Genomic DNA, 26,442 nt, shown 5'->3' on the forward strand with positions numbered 1-26,442 from the left:
CTAGAATTCTCTGGCCGAGGGAATGAGGATGTAGAACAACACTAGTACGGATGCGAAGCCATATGAAGAGCTTGCTAGATGCCCAACGACGTAACGTTGATAAAATTATAGACTTCCCTTAGGGAGAGGGCCCTAAGGTGGTTTATCAAATGGGAAGAGTTAAACCATAATTCAACTGTAGACGATATCAAGAAGAGCTTCGTGCAAGAATTCAAGCTCCCCCAAACAAATCAGTAAGGGACATTGGAGTTGTGGGAGATCAAGCAACAGGAAGGGGAAACTACTTGGGATTTGATGCAGAGGTTCAAATATGAAATCAAGAAACTAAGTTACACTGTAGATCCCAACCACTAGAGGGATTGGTTTATCAAGGCACTCCCGACCCTTACGCGGACACCCCTAACACAACAAAATATTAAGACCTTGCAGGATGCTCTAGAGCAAGCAACCCACATAGAGGCTATGGCAAGGTAACCACATGAGTATCTGGGGGGGGGTGGCATGTCGTAGGATCCATCGATCTTGGGTCTCCAACACTAGACAACCGACTTAACATAGAAATTAAAAGACTTACAACTAGTCTGCCTAGCGAGACCCAACGTGTGGTGCACCCCCTGTCTGGTGGAGGGTGATGTCATGAATCAGTGCCCGAGACTAAGGGGCATGAGTAAAACATCGGGGCCCACTGGACCATCAGGGTCTCCGCTTAAAACAAGAGTTGCGGTAGTAAGATTGTAAGGGGCATTCTCGGGCCACAACCAACCTGAGTACTGTGAAGTCTGTAGGGACTATGGACATTCACCAGAATTGTGTCCAATACTGCAGATGTAAGCAAACGTCCCAAACAACAACTACTGTGAGTTCTATGCATCTAAGACCCACAAAACATATCAGTGTCAAGCATTAGATGCGCTAGAAGATTGGCTAGACTATTTGACATTCAAGATCATGATACTGTTTATGGGGGGAAAGGAGGAGGAGGAGGAATGAGAGGAGGAAGAACAGGGGGTAGGGGACCTATGCACTGCTACAACTGTGATTAGGAAGGACATGTTTCCATGGACTGTCCTCTCCCAGGAAGACCTTGGTGCTCTCAATGCCAGGTCAACGCACACGCAATAGAGGATTGCCTAGAACTGATTGCAAGGTGGGAAGAACAAACCAGGTAGTGGGGGACGAACCTGATAAATGCAGAGCCTTGGGAAGAAGAGATAGCTCCGCTCTCTAATATTAACATAGTCACCCATGGTGGTAAGAAGACGGGGGATGACCAAGGTGTCTAGAATTGACTAGCCATTATTAAGGTGGCATCACCAAAGCAATCATACAACCCTGGACAACATAATCAATATCATCAGGAAGCGACAAAGTTCTTTGGAAATTTGGAAAATTACCAAGAGGAAAAGACAACCAGCCGACCAAGATATAACTGCCCTATTAAGGAATGGTTCATAATGTTATTGAAAATCATCAACAACAACCAGATGTTAGGGGATCTGTGTAGAAGTTTGAAAAATTTCAACCGGAGGAAGAAACAGGGGAAGAAAATGTCTCAGCGAATTTACTTGAGAAGCACACGAAAAGAGTCCGCAGAAATAAGAGGAGAACAAACATGGAGTTCAGAATTTATGCACAGGTTGCTAGATTCAAGATCAAAGATACGATGTTAGACCTGGGTTCCGATGTTAATATTCTACCCAGGAAAACATGGGAGGCACTGGGGAAACCAAAGTTGAAGTACTCACCAATCCAACTACAGATGGCCAACCAGTACTACATTCTTCCCATTGGAAGGCTGGAAGATGTGGAAGTAGATGTAGTAGGAGTGAAGACACACGCATAATTTGAGGTAATAGATATAATGGGAAAAAAAGATCCTTACCCACCACTACTCAGTATTGATTGGGCCTATGAAAACTATGCTATCATTGATCTAAAGAAGGAGATGATGATCTTCGAGGTGGAAGGAGTACGGGTGATCCAGCCACTGGATCCATACCGGGGCAAAGATTCACAGAACCAGTAGATGATTGAGATGAACTAGGAATGCTAGACCAACTCTACTGGTTGACAACAGGAAAGAGAGAAGATTACATCAACCCCACAATGGAAGGATTGGTCAACTGGAGGAGTATACAGAGCTTAGAGGTTGGCTTTGAGGCTGCATGGGATGCTTGGAAACATGGAGGATACAAATTTAATACTAGAAGATGTGCTACGATATGCCACATCAATTGGATTGGAACAGAGGTAAGTGATTATCCCACTTTCCATGGCATAGATTTAGTAGATGTATTTCTAAATAAGATCGATCGAACCATAAGAGAGAGCCACAAGGTACTGTTGCTGGACATCACACTGCAAGAAACCCCAACACACTGGTGGAAATCACACCACAACACCCTCCATGACTAGGAAAGGATCAAGAGGGCCATGAGGGAAAGGTTTAAGCAAGCAAGGGACTGACCGCAAGAAATTGTAAAATACAGGGGGAACTTCGATCCCTGACAACACCTGGAGAACTACACAGACATATGGAATAGAGAATGGGTTCCAAGGGAACTATGGGTACACATGTTCATACACACCTTGGGTATAGTCCCTCAAGCATGGTATATACAGGAAGAAATTCAAAGACAAATGGGGGACTGAGACACACTGGCTGAACAATTCAGTAGCATTTTTTCATTTAAAGATAGTGACAAACGACTGACCGAGGCTCTGTATGCCATCAAAAGGATCCTCTTCACATTAGGTCAATTGTGGGAAGGATGCATTGACAAAAGGTTCCTGCAATACTTTTATGAGTCAAGATACCTAGAGGCCATGACTTGCGGAAAAGTGGGCGTAGATCCAAAGGAGGATGACCTAGAAGGGCTGAGGCACCTGACGTTTCATGAGACCAAAGGAGAGAGGGATCTCTGAGAAGGACCTACAACATATGTCCCACACTTGCTCCTAGTAAAATTACAAAAGCACAACATTGGCACGAAGGACAAACCTAAAATGGAATCAATAGGGGACTATTGGGATGAGCACACGACTAAGGAGATTTTTGATCTCTTGCAGGAATATGAAGACTTGTTCCCAGCCTCGATTGCAAAGTTAAAGGGAAGGGGGATATTGGGGAAATGAAGATTGTATTGAAACCTGATGCTAGGCCAATGAAGCACATACCCTATTGACTAAACCCAAGAATAAAAGAAAAGGTCAAGAAGGAGATAGATAAGATGCTGGAAGCAGGGATCATTTTTCCGATAGAAAAAGCAGAATGGATCAGCCCAATATTAATCTAGAACAAGAAGGATGCCACACTGATAAGGGTCTGTGTAGATTATCACAATCTAAACAATTCCTACGTACATGATCCATTCCCAACACCCTTAAGTGATGAGGTACTAGACAATGTTGCGAGGAATGAAGCATACTCCTTCACAAACGGGTTCTCAGGATAGCACCAAGTCCAGATAGTGGAGGAGGACAAGAAGAAGACCACTTTCACCATGGAGTGGGGGTCGTATGCATACCACATCATTCCATTTGGCCTAAAGAATGTGCCTTCCATTTTCTCCCAGATTGTCATCGCCGCATTCAGGGATTATATTCACCGATTTCTAGAGGTATACATGGATGATTGGATAGTTTATAGCTTGTTGAAGAAGCATGCTAACCTACTCATAGTGATGTTTGATTGTTGTAGACAGTTACAGATCTCCCTGAACCTGAAGAAATGTATCTTTGCAGTCCTGTTTGGCACGTTGCTAGGCCACATCGTTTGCAAGGTTGGTGTTTGTGTAGATCTTGCAAAAGTTGCAGCAATTGTAAATATGGATCCACCAGCCAACGTGAAGTAGTTGCGATCGACGTTGGCCAAACATGGTATTATTGTAGATTCATCCGCAAATATGCTTCCATCAACACCCCCATGGAGAAGTCGCTTAAGAAGGCGGAAGCATTCAAATGGTTGGAGGATCTTTAAGTGACATTAAACATCCTGAAGGAAAAGTTGGTAAGTGCTCCCATCTTAGTATACCCAGATTGGAATAAGCAATTCCATGTACATATTGATGCATCACGCATTTCTCTAGGGGCAATGTTGGTGCAATCAGGAGAAGACAACTTGGACCATTCGATATACTTTTCCAGCAGGAAGTTATTGACTATGGAAAAGAACTACACCACGACTGAGAGAGAAGCATTGGCCATGGTGTATTCCTTACAAACGTTTTGGCACTATCTACTTGGGAGCCCATTCAAGTTCTTCACGGATCACTCAGCATTGAGGTACTTGGTCAACAAGCTGGTCTTAGAAGGAAGAATTTGCAAGTGGCTACTGTTATTCCAGGATTTTACATTTGAAGTCATCATTAAACCAGGCTAGTTGAACGTGGGACCTGATCACCTCTCAAGATTGGAATCAGGGGAAAGTGGAGGCTCCCTCGATGACCAACTACCGGATGTTGATTTGTTCTACATAGAAGCAATACCAGATTACTTAGAGGAAATTGCAGCTTTCTTGGCCACAGGGCAATGTCCGGAGGGATATACGACGACGCAGAGGAGATATATGGTGGTGCAAGCAAAAAATTATCAGCTGATCACAAGGCATGTATACAAGCTGGGACTTGACCAAGTGTTGCGGTGATGTCTCCTCCAACATGAATGACAAGATGTTCTATGGGAATGCCACTCTAGAGTTGCAGGGGGGAACATCAGAGGAAAGCGATGACAAGAAAGGTTCTGCAGGAAGGGTTATGGTGGCCTACACTCTACAAGGATGCTAAAGAGTACGCCAAAGGGTGTGATGTATGTCAAAGAGTTGTCAAACCATCACATCGTGATGATTTACCACTACATATGGTATGCGCGATATAGATATTTGAGAAGTGCACAGTTAATTTCATCGGTCCGATCAATCTGCTGATGTGTCACTCTCAAGCATGATACATTATTACAACAACATAGTATCTCACAATATGGGCGAAGGTGGTGCTAGTGAAATACTGTACAATAGAAACATCTACAAGGTTCATTTTTGAAAACATCATATCAAGGTTTGGGTGCCCAAGAAGCCTGATGAGTGACCAGGGAACTCACTTTATAAATGAAACAATCACGTCTTTGTTGTGGAATTTCTTAGTCCAACACCATAAGAGAAACCCATACCATCCATAAGCTAATGGGATGGTTGAAGCCTTTAACAAGATACTTGAAAAGGGCTTAACGAAGGTATGCTTGGCGAATTAGGATGATTGAGATGAGTGTGTGCCAACCATGTTATGGGCATAGCGAACAACAGTAAAAAGGTCACACAAGAAAATTCCCTTCTAGTTGGTATATGGACGGGAAGCCGTTATGCTGGAAGAATTCACAGTACTGAGTATCTTCATCGCTCAGGTTACCAAGATGACAGACAATGCATCACTACAAAAGTGATTGGAAGAATTGATGGAACTAGATGAAGCTAGGTTTCTAGCCGAATTCCACTAGTCCGTTGAGCAAAGAAGATAGAAGGCATGACACGATAGACACATTAAGAAAAAAGATTTCACAGTCAGAGGGAAAGTTTTATTATATGATAGCAAGTTCCAGAAGTTTCTGAGAAAGTTGCAGATGCACTGGTTAGGTCCGTTCATAGTTGCAGAAATCAGGGAGTCTGGAGCGGTGAAGCTCACACAACTAGATGGAATATTACTACCAGGATGGGTGAATGGCGCATGCTTGAAACCTTTCCACCAACCCAACACTAAACTTTATCATTGATTAGGTCTCTGAAAAGGGGTCATAGGTAGGTTTAGAGTGAGTCAGTAGGAGTAGGTCAGTCAAGTAGCTAGTCAGTTTAATTTCTTTACTTTCAATATAATAAACCTTGCACGGTAGATAAGTTGCGACATCTATGCCACCACATTGCAACTGATTGTAGTTGGGGAGGCCATTCACATGTTTCACAAGTCTTTTCCACCGTACAGAGAGTCTTTTTTGTAATAATTAGGCAATAATACACCTGTCGGGAAAATTTCCATAGGATCTCTTCCCATTATGGATAGAATTAACTAATAAACATCTGCCATTATGGTAAACATTATTACCCATCCACCCACTTTGTCCTTTTTCTGTAATACATCATCAAAGTCAGGTATAGATCAGGCGACAGTGGATTAAAACGATCGAGCCTTCTTAGGGAAATTTTCCAAGTAATTAGTTAGTGAGTCTTGTCAGAAGCATCGTGTCAAAGTTGGTCTACTTAATTTGCATGGATATGCCAAAAGTTTCAGAATTTCCAACTCAGGTGGTAGAATTGTTCGAGCCCCAGTTCAAACCTTAGCAATGCCAGCCAAGCATTTGGTATTAGCCTCCTGTGACTGTTATTTATCAGTGACGCTGCAAGATGATGAAGCCGCTCATATCAATTCCTAAAGACAAATTGGATGAGCGAATTTCTGTTCTAGAAATGCTATATGGGAAATACGACAAGTCGACATTGTGTTGACAGTGTTGGACCCACCAACATTTAGGGGATCTCCCCGATATGAATTCCCAACTAGGCCCCACACCGTTTGGTGTAGGAGTCCCATCTGGTATGATGGCCCGATTGCCATTATCTTAAAGATTTTCCTTAGCTCTTGCTTGTCAGCACGAGATTTTTGTCTTTGAACTACGAGGTTCATGTGCCTGGTGAGTGCTTAGTGTCTCTTGTGTCAAGGTTCTTTCACTGCAGAGGGAGAGGGTGAGAGTGAGTCTCAAGTTGAAAGCGAATAGTCCCAAATCTGTTAGAGACACACAACACATTAGGACATGCACAACTTATGATGGAGTAGTCCACATGGATGTGATAGTCACGAAACAAAAGGTGAACAGATAACACGTACAACACCCGACGGAATAGTTCACACAAGTGCGATGGTCGTTATAACAAGTTTATGAGAATGAATTAGTCGAGTATCTGACGAAGTAGTACACATGGGCGAGACAACGTTAACAACAGATACAACACATTTCCAATAACATATGTACTAGAACAACTGAAATAGTTCAATTGTCTTAATACAGGTTAATGCAACATGCATTACAAGAGTCTAAAGAATAGTCTTACAAATGAATTCAATACAAGTGTGAAAACGTGCTAGCCTGTTAACAAGCTTCTAAATTAAGCGAAAGTTCCAAGACACATCCGTACACCATTACATCACTAAACCCGATAGCGGGGCATTGGAGCCACTGCTCGGTCCTTAAAGAAAAGACTACAGACTCTCAAGGCTAAGTGGGAGGAGCCAAGCTGAAAAGTATTTTGCATGTATAAATGAGGGGTATATATAGCCAAGGGCGAAACTAACCCTTGTGACTGTTCAACTTCCCTCATGGCTGTTTTACTTACATGACTCTTCAACTTTACATGTGGGTCTCTTGGACTTCCATGTTACATTACATTAATTATAATAGTATGGCCCATAGTAGTGATGTGGCCGAGATGACTCATGACATGACTCAACCCAATAATGCTGGTATGTTCATGCTGATGGTGGTGTCCATGTCAAGCCGCAGTGTTGCTGAGTGATGAGTGTGCTCTTGGTGTATCGTATCTTCACCTCTGCATGGCAAGGTGTGCAGATTATTCGATGGTCTTGGTGTTCGCTTGATATTTCATGCATGCGCATGTGTCTCCTTCGCTTTCTACTTGGTACACTTCATGTGTTCGTCCGTTCGTGAGCAAGTCTCCTAACATGCGCTCCTTGTTCATCCCATTCGTGGTCGCACCATGTCTCATCCATGTACTTGTATCTGCAATAACTCATGATGAGACGACATCAAATATGGAAATCTCCTAGTTTACAATGATGAATCATCTTTCGTTTTCGGGTGTAGGTGACTGGGAGAGAGGACAAGGCTTTGAAACTATATAAAGCACATTTTAGGCCGGGATGCAGGCTCCCAACACTGTCAAGGAAAATTGTGCAGGGTCACTGGGAGGCTAAGATAGGTAGTCCAGATTAGAAGTGACTATCTACAGGATATGGATTGGGTGAAGGGAAGATTTGCGCAAATTTTCCATGGAGGCAGTAGGGAGGACACTGGCAGTGAAAACTACACAGATTCTCTGGGGAGGTTGGCAGCGGGTTGTGGGAGCTTGCTAACTAAAACTCCATAGAAATGGGAGGTTGGCTTGTAGGAAATCTCTGAATAGTTTCTGGGCTTAGCGAGGTGTTGGGCATCTGGAGGATAGCCCATGAAAATTGTGCAGTTTTAAGGAGGCGTAGTCAGCCGACTGACAGGGTGACTGACTGAAAAAACTCCGCAAATTGTGAGGACAGTGCAGTGACAGGCAATGGGTGCCTGTCCTTCATGTCTACACAATTTATTTCGTCAGCAAAGGTGGGAATTTTGGTAGCTTCTGCATAATTTTTTGGAGGAGTGAAGCCCGGGGTCACTGCCTGGTCAAACTCTCCGGTTGACCAGCGGGAAGCTTGATAGATTTGCTTGTGGACAACACAGATTCAGATGACTTTTTGAGAAACTTCTGCGCTGTTCTGGGTTACAGTCAGTTGGGTTGATCCCAGGATTTCACAGTGTGGACTACTTGGGAGGCAGCCTCAAGCTCTGTGCAATTTTGGGCAGCAGTATATGGTCACTGAGGGCTGAGACTACGTAGTGCAACTCAGGGGAGGTCTGGCTGTTGAAGGGTGATCCGGTTGACAAAGTTTCAACAAATGAATAAGTGTTCGAGTGAGTGAACTCATGAATACATGACCTTGTGAAAAAACACTCAACATGACTCAGCGACAAGACACCTCAAACCAACAAGACAACATATGCTAAGTGTGACTACCTGCAGGACTGTCTAATGGTGAGAGCGACAAGTGCGACAGTTCAGATAGACATTCAAACGATCGTGATGACATTTGCGCGACAATACTTACAACATCATGTGTGAGTGAAATAGATGTTTACATAGTGAACACAACTCAAACAAAACCTTCAACATCACCAGAACGAGGTCGCAAGCATGACATATCAATCAACATGCCGAAGATGACAATTGGTCAAACAAGTGAAAAGGAAGCAAGACATGTAGAAGAAACACATAAAATTACTTTTCGTGTTTTCACACATGCATGTTACTGAGGACAAGATAATATGATATTGACAAGAAATCCTACAAACTCAACTAAGAGGTGTACTTCGAAAGGTGTTCTTTACTTACCATACTTACCCTTAAGATGATCATGTATCCGATAGAGTTTGCATGTGATCCTGATCTCTTCCATTACTTGGTCTCTTGGTCCTTCTCCTCAACTCCTTGGGAGTGATCTCAACATGTGATTTGGATTTAAACAGGAATGCAACAAATTACAGATATAACCATAAATACAAAGATGCAGTATAAATAACACTTCATTTCATTAATATCAAATACTGAAACATGCTTACAAACAGAATGGAAATAAGACTAGCTCGGGCGATGGTAGCTTATCTCTGAGAAGTGATGGTGGCTAAATGCCTCTGAATTGTGTTACAATGAGGCTCAAGGGCCTTTTTATTATTGAACAATAAGAGAAAACCATAAACAACCAAAACCCTCACCCAAGGAGATGTAACACCAGGAGTTTATGGGCCCCGTTGGGGTGAGTTAGACAACCAACTTCCCGAGGTCGCGACTTGGTCATATTATCTCCATTTGATGCACATGATAACCGTTGGAAAGATCTCTTCGAGGACTAAGATGAAAAAATAAATTCTACATAAAAACTCGTTGGCAGTAGATTTCCAAAAAAACGTCATTTAGGGCCTCAAAGTGGCTCCGAAAGTTTAGGACCCAAAAAACTACTAAAAATAGTAAATTGTGCTACAGTTAACAAAACTGAAAAACTGAAAGAAACAATGGTGGGGGTCCAAGTGGAATTGGCGGGTGGCCACCAATATCCAACTGGATCAGCATGTCACCTTTTCTTGTAGTCATTGGGCGATGGATCGATGCGGTTTTAGTGGGAAGTGACTACTACCGGGATGAGGCCATGGGAGGCCTATCTGTGCAATTTTTGCATGCAAGAACGATATGACAACTTGGACAACACTGCACAGTTTTGAGGCACAGGACATGACTACGGGCTGGGTGTCTTGGGAGGACACCTCTGTGTAGTTTTTGAATGGAGGGTAGCTGGACTACTTTGCACATTTATGGAGAGAAGTGCTGGCTGCCTGATTGCTTTGCACATTTTTGGGGAGTAGTGCTGGCTAGGGTTTCTACAGGATGTGGGATTTCAAAAGGAAAGGGAGGAAGCTTGATGGTTGTAGAAGCAAAGTGCAAAGTTCCAGGAAGCTGAATGAGGCTAGGTTGCTTGGGAAATGACTAAGTGTGAGATCAGTGACATAGATGTAAACATTGATAGGACTTCATTGTGATCACACACAAACACTTAGTGACACAACGCAGACCATCCATAATGCATAAGACATACTTCACTTGATACAAGAACCTTCGTGACAAGAGTGTGTGAAGTGAGAGTGAAACATGTCTATGTGATGACAACAACTCATACACACATAATTGCCTTGAAGCAAAACAACATCCCTTTCCATGAAAAACAACGACCCCTATGCCCAAGATGACACATGCTGTATAAAGATGTGAACCTGAACAACTCTTAAGATCAAGGAGGGGAGCTTGAAATCATCAACTTACCAACAAATGACCAAGGACGAATTATCACAGGATCAGAGCTAGGCTCTGAAATTTGCATGTGAGCCAAAATTTTAGAGGGTGGTTGTAGCCTCTACAACACTTGGCAACACATTGGTAGAACTCCAACTCTCTGTATAGACCTTGTTTCCTGAAAAGCGAGTCTAACCTTTTCGGAAGTATTGTTTGATTCCTTGGTCGTGATGGCTTCCACACTAGCTTGTGTGAAAGATGTAGTCCCTACCATTCTCTTGATCGACCAACACACATTCCAAGCCAAGTAAACTTAGTTGTTTTGATTGGGGATGAGGGGTATATTGATGCACAAGTAATATAATTGTCAGATTTTTCAGTTTCATCTTTGGTGTTTGTTCGCTTCCAACAGGCCTGGACAATACCCCGACGGAGTCACGCAGGAGCACAAGCATCGTTTTGCTACTAGTGAGATTGGTGATTACTGTTATAGACATTTTTGTGCCTTACAGCTCTAAGCATGAAATGTACATAAACCAAGGGCTCCTAAGTCCCTAAAAGTGTTGTTCTAACTCCTAAAGGAACAAGGTCAACAAATTACAGCTTCTCCCAGAAGTTCTCCACCAGAAACTGCTCAGAACTAGTCAAATCAGGATCATTTCAGCTGCTCCACTAGCCAAGTGCGTTGCAAAGCACCTAAGTCCACTAGCTAGGTGCGTTGCAACGCACCTAAATGCACTACCAGGGTGTGTTGAGCGGGAAATGACAAGTGGCAGAGTCATTCCACGAGGTGGAGAGACAATGGAAGCTTCCAGAATCTTCTCCAATGACACTTGCCTCACTGAATTCAACCAGGGATGAGTAAGAGGCTCTCAGTCTCCAAGTGGAAGCAAGAACTGACAGAGAGAAGCCACTAATCAATTCATGAGCTGACTCATCCTCTTTGCATACATCTATATATGGATCCCTCATCCAAGAGATCCAGAGGCTGGAATATTGTACATTGCAAAGAATTGCTGTTGGTTTTGAGATAGATATCAGAGTATTGGGTGATTTATGCTTTGTTGGAGGTGAAGAGGGGCTTCTCTGCTAGGAGGTTGATGCTGGATCAGGAATCATCGGTTGTAACTCCTCCTGGATCTTCTTGTTATATCAATAAAACTATTTGAGTTTCTCCTACATGCTTGTGTATCATTGATGCTTGTTACATTTGTATGTTTAGCTTAAATCTGATCCTAAGCTATTTATGAATATAAATCCATGTCTTTGTGTAGTTTTCTTCTTCTGTGATCTTACAGGAACTTGGTGAAGCTGGGCAAGTAAGGAAGCAGGTAGCTGGAAGCTGTCAAAGAAGAGAGAGATTGGATCAAAGGACTAGCGCAAGACACATGTTGGTTCATCCTATTCCTCTTTATTTATAGTTCATAAAGAAGAATACAAAAGTAGTTTTCTCTGTTTGTTTCTAAGGTCACTGTCACACCTTAGTGGGATAGAGTCGTTCTGAATAGACACTTATCCCGATAACAAAATGGCGACTCCGCTGGGGACGATTGTCTAGTTAGTTTGTTTGTGTTTCTCTTGTTGTTTGGTTCATAAACTTAGAAGTAGCAAATCGAACTGCATTTGCCATTAACAAATGCAAAGTAGACATCTGCTGCTTCAATCCATTCATTGGATCTATTTATGATTTGAACAGCTGATTCACAAATGATCTGATTGCCCTTTGTGATAGCTCTTAGACCTTCTTTAAATCTACCCTCTGATTTTGCATTACTGATTGCTTTTACTCGGCCAAAAACCATAGATTAAACTGCAAACCGTGACCCAGAACCCGGATAAAATTCTCGTTTCTGCCCCAGCGTAGGTACTGTGAAGAGTTCCTGCATTTTAGTGCAGTTCCCGAGAGGGCAACCTGCATTGCAATCCAGTTTCTCTGTGCAACAGGTGCGCTGATCAGCCTAGCCCTGTGCAGCTGAGGTTCTTTGCTTCATTTTTCAGTTTTGTCTCTGTTTTTTGCTGCCTGTGATCAATATTTCACTGTTTCAAACCCCTTTTCTTTACTGATATTCCGCCTCAGTTGTATAAAAGAAACTGTAGATGTTTTTTTGTGTTTGTTACGTCATTTACAGTTTTCCATTGCAAAAGTAGAATAGTCGTACTGTCGTCCTTTGATTTAGATCTGTCGCAAGTGTCGATTTTGATCATAGGAGAAAGTTTATTTGCTGTTGATAGTCGATTATGCTTTTACTTTTGCCTTTGGCTTGAATTTGTCACTTTCTAGTGTCGAAACGAGTATTTATTTCAAAATCATAAAGTGTCGTAATCATCTCTACCTTTTGATTTCGAAAAGAAGCTTGTTTGTGTTTTCCACTTGAAAGCGAATTCAGATTTGTACAACAACTTTCTTTTTAGGCATCAATATTAAGAAAGTGAAAAACAAAACACATGCATGTGCATTTGCATATTGGCAGTCTGTTTGGCTTGATTTAGGAAAAGTGCATTTACAGTGTGCTCTTTGCTCTTTGCGAAAAGATTGTGTCTTTCTTTTCCCTTAGTAGCTAGGATTTTCATTGCTGAAAAGAGATAAAAGCTTGTTTATCATCTTTAGGTTGCATTTTAGGAATTACATATACATCTCGTGGTGATTCCAAAAGGCAAACTTCATAAGAAAGATCAACCCAAAATAAATTCAATGAACTTAACAACGCTTTGTAACTTAACGCACAACATTTAGAGGTCTAGGCTAGAGACGTATTCCGGCGTCGTAAAGCCTGGTAACTGTTGTCCTCACTGATGGTTGGGTGATTCCTCTACTTTGAGACGATAAGTGCCAGTACGGACTTGTGCTCTCACGTACCGTCGAGTATATATTGGGAGACCCCTATAGGCTTAAAACCTTTATCCATAGGAAGCCGTGTCGGCCGCCCTACTGATCGCAATGCACCGAACACAGCATTCGGGAAGATTGACTGCCGTGCTGTAAAAAGTATTCTGCAGTTTTGCGATTGGTTTGGTACTCCCTCTACCTAGACCTCCAGAGCAGTCCCTTTCGTTCCTTTTCAGACTCCTTAACGGAAAAGGTCCATCTGAGCACTTGTCACTTCAGGCTCATTAAAAATCGAAGGAGACTAGAGTCATCTTTTGTTTTTTCTCGACTCTTAAAAACTAAAAAAACAAGTTGTGTCAAAGCATGTTAAAATTTATTTTAAACGGAATATTCATACCCTTTTCCTACGTTGATCTTTGGGTTGAGAAAATGGAGCCTACCAACCAAGGAATTCCCCTTGGTGGAAATCCTAGTCCCTTCTCTTCTTGGGGAGATGTTGGTGCGCCCCATATGGCCACATTGTCGCTTCCAGGACTGACAATTGGCTTGCCAATATGGCTCTTCTCAACCAATGTTGTTCAGAACACCACTATTCCTGAACAATCGAATCAGCAATTAGACGAGTCCAGAGTTACCCACCAGCCTTCTACTTCCTCTAATTCTTCCTCTCCTCCTTCCTCTTCGCTTGACGGGACTGGTAAAGCTAAAAGCCAAGTTCCTAAGGAGAAGAAGGAAAAGAAGAAGAAAGAGAAAAAGAAGAAGGAGCCAAAGGTGAATGGGGGAAAACGAGTGTCGTCTAATGAAAATCCACACACTGCACCGACCAGGCCTAAATCGCCATGTGTCATTTGCAAAGGAGACCACTTTCACAGAGATTGTCCTTGCATCCCCCGGATACTAAGGGACTGGTCTCCTCGTTTGCACATTCCGGTGTCATCAACCTCTGGTGATCATGTTGAAAGCACACCGTCAACTAGTGAAAGTGAAGCCCCAGGACAAAAAGGGAAAGCTAGATTTCCTTGTAAACTGTGCGAAGGCGACCATGCCCTCCACCGTTGTCCCTTCTTAGACGAAGCTAAAAGAGTTTTGGATGATCGTCCGGTTTCACCGTTACGACTTCCTCCTGGATATAAAAAACTCTTGCCGAGTCTGTCACTAGTTGAGAATCCAGCTGGCCCACTCAAGTGGTCGGCTGAAGCGTCTATCATTGAAGATAAACCAACTAAATCCATACCAGATGAAAGTCAAAAGGTCGAGGCGGCAGTTGACCCGGTCTTGCCTTCAGAGGTTTTATCTTCGGATGATACAGTCGCTGAAGAGAACAAGGATGACACCGTCCAAATTCTCTTCATCAACACAGACTCCGACGAACATGGGGGCAATCCACCCGTTCCTTTACCGCAGGAAGGAAGTTCGTCAGAGCCATACCCGGCCGTCTACTTGGTCCCACCTCCAAGCAACCTAGTTGTCTCCTTCTACTGGAATCAACTAGGCAAACCCCAACTACCAGCGAGTGTACCATTCCGAATTATCGTTCAAATATATAGAATGGTCATGGTTGGTACCATCATAGATGAGGGGGCTTCTGTGAGTATCCTTTCCTCTATTGCTTGGAAAGCGCTTGGTTCGCCATCGCTTTTGCCTGAGATGAGAAATCTGACAGGCTTTGATAAAGGAACCAGTCGACCTTTAGGGATCCTTCCTGATGTGCCCATAACATTGAGAGGGAAGACAGTTCACATGAATGTCATGGTAGTTCAAGGACCCTTGGATTATAACCTACTCCTTGGACGAGACTATATTTATTGCATGGGAGCCATCGTCTCCTCACTCTTTAGAGTAATGTGTTTTCCGCACGAAGGAAGAGTGGTCAAGCTCGTGGACCAACTTTCATTTCCCGGATCACACATAGCAAATAGTCATATACCGTCCCTAAATGGTCTCTTCATGCAAGAAATGTCTCGATCCCCAGTCCGTCCTCCCGATGAGCGCAAGTAATTCGGAGGGATATGACTGAAACCCAGGGGGCATGCGTCCTGGTCTGCTTCGGCAGGAAAACTTCGGGTATAGGGTAGGTTTCCGTGGGAGAATATGACTAGTCTGTACCCCGTCCGTCGGTGGAAGAGGGGTTATTCTAGAATAAGATTCTCTTGTCAAAGTTATGTGAGTTGGCGGACGTCGTCACTCACCTTTGTTTATCTCGGTAGACATCGCCGAAGAAGTGTTTTATTTGCTGTGTGAATAGAACAATCTTTGGGTAACCTGTAAGAGGTAGGCCTCTCCTGATAGAACAAATGTTTTGTCTGCAAATTGAGGGGTAACTTTGAAACTCTGTTTTATACCTGGGGGCATGCAAACCTTTTGGCGTGCAAGCAAGGGGTGGCTATTTATTTTTTAAATTTTTAGGACCTCTAACCCTTTAAACTCGTAGGATTAGTCGTCACCAAACTTGCATAAAGAAAGGATGTGGGGAAAAAATCTAAAAGTTTCCATTTTTATATGAGATATTCTTATCATATGACTGGATTAATCGAGCAGTTTTAGCACATAGTTCAAGCTCGTTAAAAAATAAACATAAGACCAAGCAAATGTTTCCACCCGCGTTTAAGCTCATTAAAAAATGAACTATCCCCCGGTAAATAACCACCGTGAATGAAGCATCTCAGCCATTAAAGCCTTGGTCGTGTTTGCACCGTCACCTCCACTTTTCCATTGGCCGATCATTCACCTCCATTTGATTGTTTACCCATTTTGAGGAATAGCTGCGAAGAGTGATTTCACTAGCCATTCTTGTGACACTGCCGTGATTGGAAAATTCCAAACCTTACCTGGAATCAGCTGCTACCCATTTTATCACTCGTTCCTCAAAAGACGAGTCTTCTTTAAGCTCTTTTCAACTGACTCGTAAAATATGAAATGATTGCCGAGTTTTGGCCTTCCAGCTCGTTAAAGCGACCGGAAGTGCTATCCCTCCTCTAGATTTTAATCTTTTTGGACCTGAGGGATTATTGCACAAAAAGATCGAGCGCTTGTTTTGTTCGGCTCGTTAAAACGATCGAAAATTCATCCCTTCTGTATTGTTTTATACTTTTTCGGACTTAAGGGATTAGATGACGAAAAAGGAATTTCAGAGTTATCTTTACGTACCTTTTCAGACTCTCTAAAAATGAAAAGGACCGAGTTATCTTTGTCGTTAGACTCGTTAAAAATATTAATAGCGACAAACTTGTCTTTAGACGAGAATGAGTTTCACTATCGCTAGGCTCGTTAAAACATAGCGATGGGTTTGCCCGAAGGGAAAATTATAGAACAAGCATATGTTATCCTCCTCAATCTTGACAAAAATAAAGAGGTACTGGTCAACAATGACTGGGGAAAAATTGGGAAGAAAACTCAAAGAAACTTTATTGGTAGCAAGTCGCTCTTGAACATGACACTTCCACTCCGTCCCTAAGGCGGGTTGGGTTGTTTCATTCACCGGTCACATCGCCATGGTCTCGCCATACCATCCACATTTGGGGTAAATGCTACCAATCCATCACATAAGTGTCGCCGACATGTTCAAGAGAAGTCGTCCAGAGAAGTCACCTGTGTCCCATCCACTACCATACATCATACTTCATTCTTTCATGACCGCCACCCTGAACCATATATCATCAGATCGTTTTCACCTCCATCAAAATAATTCGCTCCATTCTGTGTCATTGATGTGGGATTCATTAAGGCCCTCCTTTGACGGATCGCTTCTTGTCGACATCAGCTCATTATCCAAGAAGTTGATCTAGGAACACCCCATTCAGTACTTTGAAGCTTGCATGCCTCAATGGCAAGTTTCTCACTTCCGGCGACAGGTATACATCAATGACCTTCGACCGAAAGATTTTGCGTGGTGTTCGACGCCAAGTCCTTTATTCACACCACGTGAATTGTACTGCAGTACCTTGAGGGTCATTATCATTATCGGTGATTCCTCTCGCGCTTGTTAACAGTTTACATCATTGACTGGTAATCAAGCGATGTCTTTCCATGTTCGACTTCAAAACATTTCTCACATGGATCGACTTGTACTTCGAGTGAAGATCGGACGAGATTGAAGACCCCGGATCTAGTTTCATCCATCCGGGCTGCGATATATATTCAGGAAAATAAAGACATTGAAATGTACAACATTGTAGCACAGATAATCATCCTACCAAAAGGATGATGGCTCTATCAGAATCATCAGTCTACCATCAGACGATTGTCTGTCCTATGTACATGAAAATGAATTTATAAAGCTGAGCATGGGAATGCCCACCTCAGCTAGATCATGAAAACAGTATGAAGATAATGTATTGTATTGTATCTTATTACAGGTCTCCTCCCAGCATTGAAAGAACTTCGGATCCTCCTAATAAAGCATTTCACCCGATAAACGGCCTCATACTTTAGGGGGAAACTGTTATAAACATTTTTGTGCCTTACAGCTCTAAGCATGAAATGTCCATAAACCAGGGGCTCCTAAGTCCCTAAAAGTGTTGTTCTAACTCCTAAAGGAACAAGGTCAACAAATTACAGCTTCTCCCAGAAGTTCTCCACCAGAAACTACTCAGAACTAGTCAAATCAGGATCATTTCAGCTGCTCCACTAGCCAAGTGCGTTGCAAAGCACCTAAGTCCACTAGCTCGGTGTGTTGCAACGCACCTAAATGCACTACCAGGGTGCATTGAGCGGGAAATGACAAGTGGTGGAGTCATTCCACGAGGTGGAGAGACAATGGAAGCTTCCAGAATCTTCTCCAATGACACTTGCCTCACTGAATTCGACCAGGGATGAGTAAGAGGCTCTCAGTCTCCAAGTGGAAGCAAGAACTGACAGAGAAAAGCCACTAATCAATTCATGAGCTGACTCATCCTCTTTGCATACATCTATATATGGATCCCTCATCCAAGAGATCCAGAGGGGAATATTGTACATTGCAAAGAATTGCTGTTGGTTTTGAGATAGATATCAGAGTATTGGGTGATTTATGCTTTGTTGGAGGTGAAGAGGGGCTTCTCTGCTAGGAGGTTGATGTTGGATCAGGAATCATCGGTTGTAACTCCTCCTGGATCTTCTTGTTATATCAATAAAACTATTTGAGTTTCTCCTACATGCTTGTGTATCATTGATGCTTGTTACATTTGTATGTTTAGCTTAAATCTGATCCTAAGCTATTTATGAATATAAATCCATGTATTTGTGTAGTTTTCTTCTTCTGTGATCTTACAGGAACTTGGTGAAGCTGGGCAAGTAAGGAAGCAGGTAGCTAGAAGCTATCAAAGAAGAGAGAGATTGGATCAAAGGACTAGCGCAAGACACAGGTTGGTTCATCCTATTCCTCTTTATTTATAGTTCATAAAGAAGAATACAAAAGTAGTTTTCTCTGTTTGTTTCTAAGGTCACTGTCACACCTTAGTGGGATAGAGTCGTTCTGAATAGACACTTATCCTGATAACAATTACCCTAGTGAAGTTACTTGCATCACCTCTTTGCGCAGGAAGCCTTTCTCTTCTTTCGCCTTATTCATTTTTCAAAATTTTCATATTTTCATATTTTCATTTTTTCAAGCATTGTGCGTAGGCACTTATTTATTTTCAGAGGCGGAAGAGGGATCCCGACTTATTGAGAGTAGAAGAGGTTGTTCCTTCAGAGAAGTATGTTATATATACCTCTGACGTACTTGTTAAGGTTCCCCCCCCTCACCTTACTCTACTTGACTGAGATGACAAGGGTTAACTCGAAATAACCGATTAGAGTAGTGGGTACTAGTTAACAGTGAAAGTGTTGTGTTTTCACCAAGACTCACTCTAAACATAGCGTATTTTCCATCAAGGAATCATCGGTTGAGGACAACAAGTTCTTTATAAAGAGAGAGGACAACAAATAACCAGATGTTGATAGCTGTACAATTACTCTTAGATTTTCCCAACTTGTCTCGAGAGCCAAACACGTTTCACAAGAGGCTAACCTATGGGTACAAGCAAGCAAACAAAGCAAAAGAAAAAAGCACAAGTAAAGCGAAAGTAAAACAAGTAAAACAAGAAAGCAAGCAAACCAAATCAAGTAAGCAAGCAAACAAACAAGCAAACTAGAAAGAAAAGCAAAGAAAGACAACAAAGACTGCTCCTACTCCTACACTAAACAATGCATGGGCATACTCATGTGAGGTGATATTTCCAATGCAGCCACCAACGCATTGGCTGACCCATGTTAGTGAAGGCATGGTTCACGAGAAGCAAGGTCAAGAGAACCAACAAACATGAGAGATATAAAAATGAATACCAATAGGCTCTGAATTCTAAAACATCCACATAAAAGAAAAGAGCGAATGCACAAGACAGACATTCTGCTGACTTAACATGGTGCTATGGCACACTGCGTGCAGATGACAGGCCTGCACACTCTATCGATTGTGATAGAAAAGCAAACATGAGAAAGAGAGACAACTTACACCTTGCGAGTGTGCTTGCTGTGTATGATTCCTCTAGTGCATAAGTGATGGGATCATGTGATTCGAGTGGAGGAAGCGAAATCTATGTGTTTGGTTGATCTTCAATGCGAAGCAGAGAGTGATGAGGAGCCTTGGGTGTTTCAAATTTTTTTTGATCAAAAGTGGAACTAACCTCAAGACAACGAGGGCTTGACATAAACATCAACTTAGGCTGAAGTTCCTCGACAGCCTGTGGGGTTTCCACTCTATGAATAGATAGATCGTCGGATACCAGTGACTTAGATAGATTAATAACGAGTGAATCAACATCGTGATCAAATGAAGAAGTAGAGAGATCATGACAACCAAGATCAAAAAATTCGGGATGTTCATCGGCATCCTCATGATTTGATGAATCGTGCAGAGGGGTAGATGAGAAACGAGGTTGTTCACCCTCTATGTTTTTAGAAATCATATATGACAGATGGGATGGATTTTTAGAGGAAGATGTGTCCACTTCGCAATGTAATGACATACTGACATCCCATATGTCCTGTGAACGATCAGAAGTAGAAACATCCGGAAATGAGTTTTCACAGGGGGGATCAAAATTGGCAGAATCACAAGCGATATCAAGATAGAGCGGATGAGGTGCGAATGGAAGGGAGTCATCCTTCACCGTAGGTTCTTCTTTTGATTCTCGCACACACTCATCATGAATGATAGTGAAAGTTGGTTGCACAACATCAACTCTGTCGAGAACTTGATCCTTATTCACAACCCGTGTGGAGTTTGGAACAGAAGAAAACAAGATAGTACAATCCGGAGGATCAACAGAATGCGGGGACGGAGGTTGAGGTAACAAGTCAACATGACAACCAACAGGCTTGCAAGCCAAATCTGCATAGATATCAAGAGCAAGTGGGGTAGGAGGATGTGACAGTTCAACAGATGTGCGCGCACCTTCTCCCACCTTGCACTATGGAGCTAGAGATATTTGATGAGAAGAGGATGAACAATCACTTGTGACAGCAATCTCATTTGTCTTAGATTTGGAAGCTCTAACACTGAGGTATGTTGGGAGGGGTTCGAATGATTCCAATAATTGCAGATTTTTAGAGATGTAAAGAAGATAGTTAAATCTTCCATCGAGGAATTCCCAATCAATTTCATCTTCAGGAAATCGGTACACAAGATTACAAAAGTGTGTTTGAAATTTCTCAACGAATTCATCAGGTGCTTTTTGTAATCTTTATTGAGTGCTTTACGATCAAAATGATTGAAAGCATGGTTTAACTCTGTGAACATATGGTGGAAAGAATGAATAGATTTTTCGGGTAGCATGAAAATCCATTACAATGGGTGCCTCGAAGCGTGTATGTGAACAACACACAGGTCATGTAATCTTCATGGATTTTATGCCTTTCACAGGAGCCTATGATGCCAACTGCATGTTTAAGCACATACATTCTGGAGGACTAAGTAAGACATGATAACGTGGGAAGATTCAAAATAGACTTTGATGACTCAACTTTTCATCTGGCCTTCCTTCCAACGCCAGAAATGTTGACGGTGCTGGACTCTCCAAGATTTAGGTGATCTCCTCGGTATGAAGTCCCAACTAGACCTCACACCATTTGGTGTAGGATTACCATCCAGTATGATGGCCTGATTGCCATTATCTTAAAGATTTGCCTCAGCTCTTTCTTGTCAGCACATGAGAGTGGTTTACTTTGTCTTTGAACAATGAGGTTTGCGTGCCTGGTGAGTGCTTAGTGTCGCTTGTGACAATTTCCTTTGACTGCAGAGGGAGAGGGTGAGAGTGAGTCTCAAGTCGAAAGGGAATAGTCCCAACTCTGTTAGAGACACACAACATAATAGGACATGTGCAGATTTCGGCGGAGTAGTCCACACGGATACGACAGTCACAAAACACAAGGTGAACATATAGCACGTACAACACCCAATGGAATAGTCCACACGAGTGCGACAATCGTTATAACAATTTTACGAGAATGAATCTGTCAAGTGTCCGACGGAGTAGTCCACACGGGTGAGACAACGTTAACAATTGATACAACACATTTCCAATAGCATATGTACTAGAAAAACCAAAATAGTTCAGCTGTCTTGATACAGGTTAAAGTAACATGCATTACAAGCGTCCAAATAATATTCTTACAAATGAATACAATACATGTGTGAAAATGTGCTAGCCTGTTAATAGGCTTCTAAATTAAGCAAAAGTTCCAAGACACATTTGTACATCATTACATCACTAAACCCTATAGCAGGGCGTTGGAGCCACTGCTCGCTCCTCAAAGAAAAGAATACAGACTCTCAAGGCTATGCGGGAGGAGCGAAGGTGAAAAGTCTTGATGACATTTCAAATAGGCGTGAAGAGAGCAAAGAAAGAGGGAGACAAAGACTACTACAACAAGTACAACACCATGCGAGGTGGAAATGGCACAAAGATAGATTTAATCAACAAGGAACATATCAGATTCACCTTCTATATCATCGTTGGGAAGGTGATGCAGCATTTCTCTAGAAATGAGTGTACTTTGGACACAATCTTAGTTGTAGAACATTGTGCTGAAGGGGCTTTTCTCAATTGGTCTACGTTCCTGCTAAATGAATTATTTGAGGCATGTGAGGATGTTACAAAAGGAGCACTAATTTTATTTTCAAATACCTAATCATGGCCTTAGATATGTGGAAAATTTTCCCTCACACAGGTAGGGACCTGGCGCAAATCACAAACGACCAACCACTTCCTCTCAGATACACGCCGTGGAGAACATCCAGGGACCCAAACAATAAGGAAATCAATGAGGAAACCTTCAACGGATGGTACCAGAAGATATTAGGGGCCTTAAGGGAAACATAAAGGGTTCCCAAGGGGTTGCCTGATGCATACTCACAGAAAATCTGGTTTGGGGTGACACATGGCCAAACTTACCTAAGACCGCAATGTGTCCACCCAGAGACTTTTCAAATGTGGGAACATAGGTTTACATTGGCAGTGGAGGCATTCCACATGGAAGTCGACTTTTGGCCAGGGGTTGCCTATGAAATCAAAGGAGGATGGTACAAATATTTGTTTGGGGTCATGCTATCGCAACCTCAGACAGGATACGCAACCGAGGGAAATAGGAAGAGGGCAACAGAGCAGGACTTAGAGCCGATGGTCTCCCAAATGAAAAAGCAGATGAGTTCCCTCAAGCATACCATTTCTAGCTTCACAGGTTCATCAGGTATGACCTCCCAGTCTGTTGAGTTGCAGGGTTTTACATTATTTAATCCAATCATCACTACAACCCTAACTATGGCTATCCCTCTTCACAACCTTCATTCACAATCAAAGGCAACAATCCCAAAGCCCATGAAGCTGAAATGTACCAAGCCACCCGCTACCAAAAATAAAAATACCATGGCCGCTGTGCCCATTGTTGACCTCACTAACGAAAGACCCCAAACGGTATTAAACTCCCCAATCATCAAAGAAACCCCACTTTCTATCTCTACTGTTTCACCTGGGTCATGGGATCCATCCCCTCATACAACTTCAACCTCCACGACCCTGTCCGACCCAATCCACCCAGGCACTCGCATAGCCACTAAAGAAATGGAGGTTGACTTGGCCGTCCAGTCCACCATGATGCTCCCTAGAGGTGAAGGCCACAAAACGTCTATGATATCCCTATTGTTGGGGTCGGGCCCACTACTAGGCAATGAGCTGGTCGCCACACAACCACAAACTACTGATATCGAACCGTTTGGTGCCTCGTTTCTGTTAAATTTCCTAGTTGTTCATGATTCAATAATATAAATGAGTTACTAATCACACCAAAGGCACCAAAGGCTCCCACCAAAGGACCCCACATCAGTCAGCCGTCCAGCCCAAGTCAGCCAGCCAGGTGGCCAACCCCCCACCAAGTTCAGTCAACATGATAGTTTCGAGCATCAGAGCAGCTGCAGTCAGCAGTCAGCATCAGAGTAATCATATTCAACTCCTTCTAAGGTCCCCTCACTGTAGGGTGATTTGGCCTGGCCTGGCTGTGGTTTGGACTAGCCAGCTTCCCCAGAAAGAACGTAACCCTATAGCCTGTCCTCTCCACGAGGAGTAATGACTCTCTGGTGTTGACCTTTGTAGTGAGAGGGGGATGGGAGATTGTGAAAATTTTGATCCCAATCGCCGGGCTTCTCTAAATTATTAGTAATTATGTAAGTTTTTAGAGAGGGTGGGTTTCCAAACCTAGGGTAACGCCACGAGGCTTCCATCCAGGGTATGGCAACGAGAAGTGGCCAATCACATGAATTGAGATTACCTTAGAAGACTTAGCCTGATAGGGTTAGTATCTAGAACCGTTTTAGTAGGGGCTATAGACTTGAATTGGGTAGAAATCACCCAACAAGTAGGTAGAAATTACCTGCCGTATGCTATGAGCTGGGGTGGTAGCTAGATAAGGGATGGTTCACACCCCAACTGGAGGGTTTCTTTAGTAGAGTTCATTCGATTTAGTAGAGTGAGCTCGATTGCCATAGATTTTTTAAAGTGTTCGTGGGGCGAGGTTTTAGGCGGTGAGATTTCAACAGCAGTTTCCCAGAGCCGTCCACAATGCAGCATGAGAATCTTCAACTTTGGTCCTCTACAAAGTTGTTCGGGTTCATCCAACAGACAACATAGTGGGCTGAAAAGGTCCACAATGACCTTGTCACCCAACATGAACAACAAAAGCAACAACTCGTCACTCTCACGATGGAGCGAGATAAGCTTCGACAGACCATTCAAGAGCTACAATCACAGGTCGAGCAAGTAACATCCAAGCTGTGAGCCCTTTGGACCACTGTTTATGATTTAGTTATTGAATCCCTAGAAGATTTTTTTGTGTCCACACTGGTGGAATGCTGTGATCACATTCATGCAGCGTGCACGGGAATGGTGTCTACCACTAGGGAATTGAAGAAGATTTTAGATGCTATGAAATCCTTGTTTCCCGATCCATCTAATAGCCACATCATAAAGATCGAGTAGAGACTCACCACTACTACTGCAATCAAAGCTTCACTCACTGATTCCCTGGAAGGCATATACATTCTAGTGGAACAGGTCCATCATTGGTCAGGCAGCTTGGCCCTGAAGAATCAAATTGTCTACCCACTTCGACATCAAATACAAAAATGCCTCACTGATAGCAAGAACTACAGGGATAAAAACTAGCGGAAAAAATTGATGCAGAGATTGCCTCCCTCGAAACCGGGGTGCAATAGATTGAGGAGGAATCAACCAAGACTAATAAGAAGATTCATGATCTTATGCCACCAATCCACAAACATCTCAGTGATTTACGTGAAGTGTGTGACGACATGCAGGAGTAGTGGAACACCCTGCAAAACATCTGCCTCGATCACTCGAACTCCACCACAATGGTATAATTCCTCCAGAAGGCTGATTCCATCATAGGCGCCTGTCAGACCACACTCGATGATTACAACCGCTTCTACCAAGAGACAATTGCCACGATACCTGAGTTGGGGCCTTCGTTTTGAAAATAAGTCCAACATGAAGCAAAAGTAGCATCGCAGGAAGCAGGATCGACACAACCAAAAGCAGAAGCAATAGCCCCTCAAGAAGCAGGAGTAGCAACCCCTCAAGAAATAGAACCATTACAACAATAACCAATAACAACAGAGGTACCGATAGGAATAACATCAGAGCCGATAGCAACAATGCAAACATCATCGAGGATAGATTGACTTGGGGATGAGTCAAAGAACTATGGTCAGGGCCTTCGTTTTGAATTTTGAGTTTTGCGGAAAGAAAAGAAAGGACAAGTGGTGGGGACAACTGTTCGAGTTGTGTGGTTGACATCTGAGGGAGGAAGCATGAAATAAGAGTGAACGGGTGGTTGCGGCAAGGTGGCAGACGAGAGCAAGAGTTGACGAGAAAGGGAAGATAGAAGGCAGCCTAGGGCAGAGTCAACCGAGCAGGAAACGACGGGAACTAGTAGTGGGAGTACGGAGAAAATGATAAGAGGCAGAAGATAGCATGAGGAAGAGGTTGGTCATGAAGCAGACAAGCGAGGATAGGATCAGGAGAGCCTTCCTCAGTTGTGGAAAGGCGTGCCTCATCCTTTGTTCTGGTTATGACTGGTTTTGTTGGTTATGTTCTGTATGTATTTGATGATTAGGCAGCCTTCTGTAATATGTTATGCATTCTATTATGTTCACGTTAATGAAAGAAGTAGTCTGAGATCTATAATGTATTGATGTGATTTATGTGGGTTATTTAAAACTTTCTAATGAATGACTATAAGCCAAATGGTTTCTCATAATGATATGAGTAGAATAGCATGATTGGATAGTGTAGATGGTTGATTGCTGTAAGTTATTAATGTTTATTGGCTGCAAACTCCTTGATACTTCATTCTACCCCATCTAACTTCAGTCACAGCATGCCTTGGTTGAGACTCCTTGCCCCTCCGGGTAAGGTGTAAATGCCAATGTTGTTCT

The sequence above is a fragment of the Pinus tabuliformis genome, chromosome 3_1 (genome assembly GCF_031772625.1).
Source record: "Pinus tabuliformis cultivar Carrire ecotype Pingquan chromosome 3_1, CPIR1, whole genome shotgun sequence".
NCBI classification, from domain to species: Eukaryota; Viridiplantae; Streptophyta; class Pinopsida; order Pinales; family Pinaceae; genus Pinus; species Pinus tabuliformis.